The sequence below is a fragment of the Mustela erminea genome, chromosome 4 (genome assembly GCF_009829155.1).
Source record: "Mustela erminea isolate mMusErm1 chromosome 4, mMusErm1.Pri, whole genome shotgun sequence".
In the NCBI taxonomy this organism is placed as follows: Eukaryota; Metazoa; Chordata; class Mammalia; order Carnivora; family Mustelidae; genus Mustela; species Mustela erminea.
In genome coordinates, this window is record NC_045617.1 from 143,224,350 (window position 1) to 143,233,688 (window position 9,339).

Below are 9,339 nucleotides of genomic sequence, written 5' to 3' on the forward strand. Positions count from 1 at the left end.
CTCATATTGAGTTAAAATCTACCTTTCTGAAACTCTTTTTTAAAATAAAGATTATATTTATTTATTTGACAGACAGAGATCACAAGTAGGCAGAGGGGCAGGCAGAGAGAGATGGGGAAGCAGGCTCCCTGCTGAGCAGAGAGCCCAATGCGGGGCTCGATCCCAGGACCCTGAGATCATGACCTGAGCCAAAGGCAGAGTCTTAACCCACTGAGCCACCCAGGTGCCCCTGCCTTTCTGAAACTCTTAACCACTATTTCTAGTTCTGCCAAAGAAAAGAAAATGATAAAATAAATTTTCTTCTAATTGATAGCAGTTAAAAATCTGTGTAAAGATCTCTCTTTATTCCGCCCCCCCCCCCCAGTCTTCACTTTCTTGTCTAAACTTCCCTTTTTGAAAACGACTTATTTATTTATTTGAGGGGGAGAGAGAGAGCTTGTGCGTGCGAGCAGGGGGGAGGGGCACAAGGAGAGGGAGAGTTCCAAGCCGACTCCAAGCTAAGACGAGAGCCCAATGGAGCAGGGCTCAATCTCAAGACCCCGAGATCACGACCTGCACTGAAACCACGTGTTGGTCACTTAACTGACTAATACCCAGGTGCCTCTAAACTTCTTTTTTTTTTTTTAAAGGTAGACAGATGGGGAGCGGCAGAGGAAGAGAGAGAACCTTAAGCAGGCTCCACCCTTAGCACAGAGCCTGACCTGGGGCTCTACCTCACAACCCTGAGATCATGACCTGGGCCAAAATCACGAGTTTGGATGCTTAACTGATAGAGCCACCCAGGTGCCCCTTTTGTCTAAACATCCATTCCTTCAATTATGGTGCGATTTTAAGATCTCATCCTATCCTAGCCCCCCCTCTCCTGAGACATGATTCTTTGTCCCCATCTCTGTGAAAACCATTTCAGAAAACTGAAAATAACCTTCCAGATGAGAAATGACCAGTGCAGTGTAGATGGAAACGATCATCAGCTTTTTCTGGAAGTTAATTATATCTCTGCCATAAATGTAAATTTACATTATTTCATTTGGTTCCTCAGCATAGAACAGAGACCTAATGTTACCTATTTCAGGAAATCAGATTTCAACTGAATATGAGTTCAGAATTTCTACCAGGATCCTTTTCCACACAAATAGCTGCTAGGCCCTGTCTCTCAATCCTTTATGAACTGACTTTTTGATCAAGTTTTCATTGTTTCTTTCTGTTGCAAGTGACAGACATCCCATTTCAAGTCTTCTTGCCCAACTGAAACAAACAAACAAAAAACAGGACAGAGATTCACTGTGTCACATAACTAACTAGTCAGATAACTGAAAAATCTAAGAGTATTCACACTTCAAAGACCTCCAGATCTCAGGTCTCAATGTTTTCAGGACCTGTCTTCTGCCATATCTAGGCTTTGTATTTCTCTAGAATGGCCCCATTCTTACGCAATGCTCCCCTTAAGATGGGAAGATGGCTGCCTGCAATTCAGGCCAAAAGTCTTACCCTCTCAGTAGGCAGAGTGTCTGTCCTCTTAACAGGACAGGAATCCCAGGACTGAGTCTCACTGGCCCACCTCAGGATGGGGCACTTGGTCAAGGAATGCACCACTCTGATTGGCCAGGCCTGTACCACGTGCCCATCCCGGAGCTGGGATCGAATTCACTCCATCCTCCTTCAGACTGAAAGTTGAAGGTGAAGTAAAGGAAGAACGTTGGGAAAGAGTAACTTTCCAAGAAAAAAAAAAATAGTATTCTCTTATCAAAAGAAGAGGCAATGGATATCAGACTTTTTTTGATTTAGGATTCTATTTATTTATTTGAGAGAGAAAGAGAGAGAGAGGGAACACAAGCAGGGGGCATGGGAGAGGCAGAAGCAGGCTTTCTGCCAAGCAGGGAGCCTGATGCTGGGCTCGATCTCAGGATCCTGGGATCATGACCTGAGCCAAAGGCAGACACTGAATGACTGAGCCACCCAGGAGCTCTTGGATATCAGACTTTTAATAAAAACAAATGCCTGGGGCATCTGGGTGGCTCAGGTGGTTAGGCGACTGCCTTCTGCTCAGGTCATGCTAGAGTCCCAGCATGGAGTCCCGCATCAGGGTCCCCGCTCAGCGGAGAGTCTGCTTCTCCCTCTGACTTCCCCACCTCGTGCATGCTGGCTCTCACCCACAAATAAATAAATAAAATCTTTTTTAAAAATGCCCACTTGAGGGGCGCCTGGGTGGCTCAGTGGGTTGAGCCGCTGCCTTCAGCTCAGGTCATGATCTCAGGGTCCTGGGATCGAGTCCCGCGTCGGGCTCTCTGCTCAGCTGGGAGCCTGCTTCCTCCTCCCTCTCTCTCTCTGCCTGCCTCTCCATCTGCTTGTGATTTCTCTCTGTCAAATAAATAAATAAAATCTTTAAAAAAAAAATGCCCACTTGAGCTCTAAATTTCAGATATATTTATGTCTATTAAATTGAACCCATTTTTCTCATTCTAATGTTGATGTCCTCACCAGCTAGCTGCCCTGGCTTGGTTTCCTCAACCCCTTTGAGTTAATTTACTAATTGTAAAATGGAGGAGTGAAGGTTGTGAAGTAATCATTAAAGCTCCGTGCCCCTCTTAACTTCCGTCATTTCGTGATACACATGTTAAGTGAATGGAGGAAAAGGAAACTTTAAAATGTAGTCTCCGATGAAAGCAATGACGACATTAAAATTCCTGTGGCTATAAGGTTTATCAAGTATGCTGGGTCCCTGGCAATCCCTAAATTAAATTCTAAAAATCTTCATTGAGTGCCGACTATCAATTAATCAGCAAGTTCTCCTCTAAATGGAAAAAGGCTCTGGGGATGTATTCAAGTCAGCAACTCTGATTTCATAATTGCAAATGATCACCAAAAGGGGTAGAGGTTGGACGTGGGGGGGGTTAAAAAAAGAGTTTCAATTGCAGGCTCTGTTTAACTCAGATTTTTAAAAAAGATATTCAGGGAAGGAAGGAAGTAACCAAGCACAAACGACATATGACATTGACCTATAAGAAATAACAGGAAGTCCAAAATCCTGAATGATTTGAGGCCTGCCATGTGAGATACAGCATGGGGGAGAGAAGGAAAACCCAGGCGTTTGCATGCAGACAGAACTGGAGGCAAAGACCACCTCTATACCCACTATTGGTTGGTTTCAGGACTTTGAGTGACTGGCCAAGCAATCTATGTCCTTATCTGTAAAATGGTTATAACGATTTTTTTTTTCTCAAGAGAATGGGATTATATCAGACAAAGCCGCTAGCACCAAAAATCTCTCAATAGATTCCCCTTCTTCATCCAACAGGCCTGACCTTATGAACATTTTTATCAGTCACTTGTCAAAATCATGGGGACATTCACAAACGATATGAAACTGAAGGAATAGGAATTGGAGGAAAGTTGGAGGTCAGAAAGGTTTCCCAACCCTTGTTCTGTGATCTTTGGCATTTGTGAAATATTTGAATCTGTTTCCCCACTTAATAAATTAAGAAGATCCTATTTGCCTACCTCATAGAGTACTGTGAAGAGCAAATTAGATCACTTTTGTGGAAGCGTCTCTAAATGGAAAGCATCGTTGTATAAGTCAGTGGTCACTCAAGGGTCCCACGATGGGATGTACAGTGATACCCAGCATGCAGTGCTGCATTTAAGGGGCACCATTCCCTTCAGACACACCAGGGATCTGTATGTCTAGTGCAACATTTTTCTGACAGGTGGCAACAAAGCTTCCAGGGCTACAAAATCGATACATTGTAATAATTTTCCAACAGAGGAAAGTAAAGGGCCTTGAAAAGAGGTAGTCTCTTTTCTGACTTACACAAAGCACTTCAGAGTCTAGCAGGGCCCACATGGCTATTTGTTCCCATTAACTCCAAAGACAGAATAAAACTAGTATGTAGAACCTGGGGAGAACAGTGCAACAACAATCACGTGGAAAACAAAAATAGCAGAGTGAGCTCCCTGTCACTCAGGGTATTCAAGAAAAGGCTGACTCACTATGAATGAAGGATCTATCAGAAACCCTTAGAGGGCACATGGGTGGCTCAGTTGGTTCAGCCTCCAGCTCTTGATTTTGGCTCGTGTCATGATCTCAGGGTCTTGAATTCGAGCCCCGTATCTGGCTTCGTGCTCAGTGGGGAGTCTGCTTCTTGCCTTCTCCCTCTCCCTCTGCCCCTCACCCCTGCTCACGCTGCATGCTCTTTCTCTCTCAAATAAATAAATATTTTTAAAAAAGAAATCCCTAGTTCAAGTTAGAAATGATCATTTCTGCAGGAAAGAGAATTAACATTCACCAAGCATCAGCTACGTGTGGGTATTTTGCCAGAGGTACACATATTGTTATCTCCCAGAATCCTGATAGAAGCCCTTCAAAGCGTGTGTCATTCTACCTGCTCTGAAGATGAGAAGGTCACGTAGCCTGCCAAAATTCATACAAAGCTTAAAGGCAGCAGAGAGGAAACTGCCAGACTCTATTATAGTTTTCTATTGTGGCAGTAACAGATTACCCTAAGCTTTGCAGCTTTAAACATCAGATTTGTTTTTCAAAGATTTTATTTATTTTTTTTTGAGAAAGAGAAGGAGAGAGCGAGCGAGAAAGAGAGCGAGCAGGACCAGGGGAGGAGCAAAAGTAGAAACTTTCTATCTTACAATTCTGGTGTTCCAAAGTGCAAAATGAGTTTCACCAGGCTGAAAAGAGTGTCAGCGGGGCAGCATTCCTCTCTGGAGTCTCTAGAAAAATCTATCCTCTTGCCTTTTATTTTTTTATTTTTTTATTTTTAAAATTTTTAAATTTATTTTTAAAATTTTTTATCTTCAAAATTTTTTAATTATTTATTTAATTTTAAAACATTTTTTATTTTATCTTTTTTTTTTTTTTTTTTTTACTTTTTTAAAATCCTCTTGCGTCTTCCATCTTCTAGAAGCTGCCCGCATCGGCCACGGTCTGTGGGCGCCCACTGTCTTCAAAGCCGGCCATAACTGCTCAAGTCTTTTTCATATCACAACACTTTGTCACGGATTCTTCTGACTCTGTATTTCAAAGGAGCCCCATGAGTCTCTTGAGCCCACCTGGATAATAGACTCTCGGGTCAGCTGATGAACATGCTTCATTCCACCTGCAACCTTAATTCACAGGCTTTGGGGATTAGGATGTGGCCCGTCTTTGGGGAGGCCATTATTCTACCCACACAGACTCCGGATCCCACGCTCTTTCTTTTCTCATCTGTTTTCCTGCTGCCTCTCTGATATCTCCCTCAATTCTTTTTAAGTAAACCCTACCCACAATGTGGAGCTTGAACTCACCACCTCGAGATCCAGAGTCACGAGCTCCACCGACTAAGCCAGCCAGGGGTCCCCATCCTTCTCAGTTCTCAATGAAGCTGATGGCCAATGTGGGAGAAAAACAGAAGACACGGTTCCCACCCGGCAGCAGCTTCCAGTGAACTTGGAGTAAGACTGATTCACACCAAGTACAACAGCCAGTTTGGGTCTCTGGGGGACAAAGCCCCAAACAGCAGTCACCTTGCAAAACCTCGGATTCTTAGTTCTGTCACGGGTCTGCTCACAGAAGCACTTTCTAAATTCCTTGCATGCAAATGAGGAGGGCATGGAACTGACTGGGACCTGGGCAGTGACTGTCCCAAAGGCAGGGGAAGAAGGGGCTTGTCTGAGGAAGGGGCAAGGGGACAGTGGGACAAGGGAGGCAGTGAGGAGTGAGGGGCAGGAGGGCAGGGGGTTGACGAGAGAGACTAAGGCAGGAGCAGAGAGGCAGCAACAGGTAGGTCAGGGGAAGAACCATTTCTTAGTAAAGACGCCTCATGGGCTGTCCAGAACCTAGAAGGTTCCTCATGCAATTTCCGACAAGAAGCAGGACCCCAGAATGCTTCTGTCTCATTCATTGGGAGAATGGCAAGACCAGGAAAGGGGAACATCCGTGGGACCCGAAGCGGTCAGTCACCTTCTCAGCGAAGTCAGAAGTCCCAGAGGAGAACTGCTATGGCTGCCGACAGAACAGAGAACGTTCCGCGGGAGAGGCCCCTGGAAAGAACCAACAGCTGGGAGAGCCTCCCCGCACCATCCTTGAAAGCGAGCACCAACCATCGAAGAGGCCGTATTGCAACACACGGCGGAGATGCCCAAAGCCACAGGACGCCCGCGACACACTGTTGCAGTGGGTCGCTCTAATGAAAGATTTGGGAACAAGGCACAGTCAACAGAAGCAAATGCAAACGTGTGGTGACTTAGGGTGGTGTGACTTAGGAGGACTTCTAAATAAAACTTCAAAGACATTTTGCTTTCCAGACATTTTGGCCTACACCACCAGAGACCTTGTCAATGATCACATTTCTTTCAAAACAAAACAAAACGCAGACTTGGGGGTCTTTGCATCAGACCTTCAGAATGGCTGGTGTTGGACACTGGGAATGAGCAAGGTTCTCCAGGGGTGGGACAGTGCTGGCAGGTGGCAGTTTTCTTCCCTGTGCGAGAGACCACCCGCGGGGAAGGTAATGAACTGAGCAAGGGGAAGAAATGTCAAGAAAAAGACCTCCCCTTCCCAGTTCTGTGACCACCGCAGAAAGCAGCCTCAAGAAAAATAAACGTAGTTGTAAACAAACATCTGGCTTCCCCAAACTATCTGTTTCCAGACCCATACTTTGGTGATGCCAGCTACCTGGTACGCTGTCGGAGATAGGAAAAGGACTAATTTGCTCAGAAATGGTGTTCTTTTGATAAGTCTGTCATTTTGGAGCACCTGGGTGGCTCAGTGGGTTAAGCCTCTGCCTTCAGCTCGGGTCATGATCCCAGGGTCCTGGGATCGAGCCCCGCATCGGGCTCTCTGCTCAGCAGGGAGCCTGCTTCCCCCTCTCTCTCTGCCTCTCTGCCTACTTGTGATCTCTGTCAAATAAATAAATAAAATCTTTAAAAAAAAAGAAAAATAATAAGTGTCATTTCTATAGCTATGTACGTATTAATCGCAGGGGTTAGATAGACTATGAATAGCATTTAAAGGGAGCATATATTCACTTAGTCCCTAACGACCGCTCTAAATTACAGGGAAATTGTGAGGAAAATAATAACATTGATGCTCACTGGATATAGCTAAAAAGTTTTTCAGTTAAAAAAAAAAAAGGAAAGAAAGGAAGAAAGAGAAGTGGGGCATCTCGGTGGCTCAGCCAAGCATCTGACTCTTGATTTCGGCTCAGGTCATGGTCTTGGGGTCGTGAGAGCGAGCCCCCCATCCTACTCTGTGCTCAGCCCGCAGGCTGCTTCTCTCCCTCTCCCTCTACAATACCCCTCCCCTCACTCACACACACCCATGCACTCTTTAGGTTAAAAAAAAAAAAAAGGAAAGAAAACAGCAACAAATACATTACCAGATCTGGTAATTTCATTTCAGATAAGCTTCTGAATGTGGCCCAGGTTCAAAATACCTGGTTGAGCTAACCCACCTTTTAAAATCCTTTAAACTTTCAACATTTCTTATCACTATGTTCTTGGAGGAGGAAATGCTTTTAGATTCTTAACTCGAGCCACACCTGTCTAGAGAATGTTGCCTCTGAAGGTGCGGCCAAGACAGCACCTAAGTCTTTCGTGTGTTCCAGCCCAGTGAGAAGCCTGTGGCTGGAGAGCGATTCTTTCTATTCTCTGGAGCTTCTGGACTAGTTGAGCAGCCCGCCCCCACCCCTCTGGGTGAGTCAGTCAGCTAAGCATCTGACGCTTGGTTTCTGCTCAGGTCAGGATCTCAGGGTGGTGAGATCAAGCCCCACGCTGGGCTCTGTGCTCAGCATGGAGTCTGCTGAAATTCTATCTCCCCACTGCTCGCTCTCTCGTGCTCTCTAAAATAAATAAATATTTTTTTTAAAAATAGCTAAGTTGAACTACTGTTTCAAACGTAGGCTTCCACCTCTTGGAAGAGGATTCAAGAGAGACTCCCCAGCCATTAAGAGACTGTCATTTCTCGGGGCACCTGGGTGGCTCAGTGGGTTAAGCCGCTGCCTTCGGCTCAGGTCATGATCTCAGGGTCCTGGGATCGAGTCCCGCATCGGGCTCTCTGCTCAGCAGGGAGCCTGCTTCCTCCTCTCTCTCTCCCTGCCTGCCTCTCCATCTACTTGTGATCTCTCTCTGTCAAATAAATAAATAAAATCTTTAAAAAAAAAAAAAAAAAAAGAGACTGTCATTTCTCATCCTTTCGCTTCTTTAAATTTCATTTCATGATCCACTTTTCTTAGAAGATCTCACTTATTCAAAATGTCAAGCCAACACTTGGATCCCACATTCCCCCCAAATAATTCTTGTTTAGCTGTGTCTAGCTTTAAACCAAAGTTCATGACCTTGGCTGTACATCAGAATTTTCTGGTGGGGGGAGGAGGGAGGAGTTGGATTTTATAAATTACTGAGGTCAGGCTCTGTTGAAGGCCAATTAAATCAAAATTTCCTGAGATGATCCCCAGCAAGACACAGACACGCTTATGATAAAATTTATATGGAAAGTCAAAGAACCTTGGGGCGCCTGGGTGGCTCAGTGGTTTAAGCCTCTGCCTTCGGCTCAGGTCATGATCCCAGGGTCCTGGGATGGAGCCCCGCATCGGGCTCTCTGCTCTGCGGGGAGCCTGCTTCCCCCTCTCTCTCTGCCTGCCTCTCTGCCTACTTGTGATTTCTGTCAAATAAATAAATAAAATCTTAAAAAAAAAAAAGGCAAAGAACCTTGAATCACTAAGGCAATTTTGAAAAAGAATAAAGTGGAAGGAATCACTTCCACATGATATTAAAGTTTATATAGCTACAGTAATCAAGACAGGGGTAATGACAGAGAGATAGATACACAGACCAAGGGAACAGAAAAAAGGACCTAGAAAAGAGACCCACATAAATACGCCCAACTGATTCTTGACAAAGATGGAAGAAAAATTCATTTGAGAAAGGATAGTCTTTCCAAGACATGGTGCTATAACAATGGGACATGCATGGACAAGAAATAAATCCCAGATTAATCTCATACCTTATATAGAAACGGACTCAAGATGGGTCACAGATGTAAATATAAAATATGAAACTGTATATCTTTTAGAAAAAAAAAAAAGAGAGAGAGAAAGAATGTCTTTAGGACCCAGGTCTTGGTGAAGAGTTCCTAGACTTGATGCCAAAAGCAGGATCCATAAAAGAATAATTGAAAAATTGGGTCTCATTAAAATTAAAAACTTTTCCTCTGCGAAAGACACTCAGGAGAACAAAAAGACAAGCTACACACAGAGAGAATATCTGCAAACCGTATATCCAACAGAAGAAAATACCTAGAAAATATAAAGAAAACCTAGAAAACATAAAGAATTCTCAAAAACTCATGGTCAA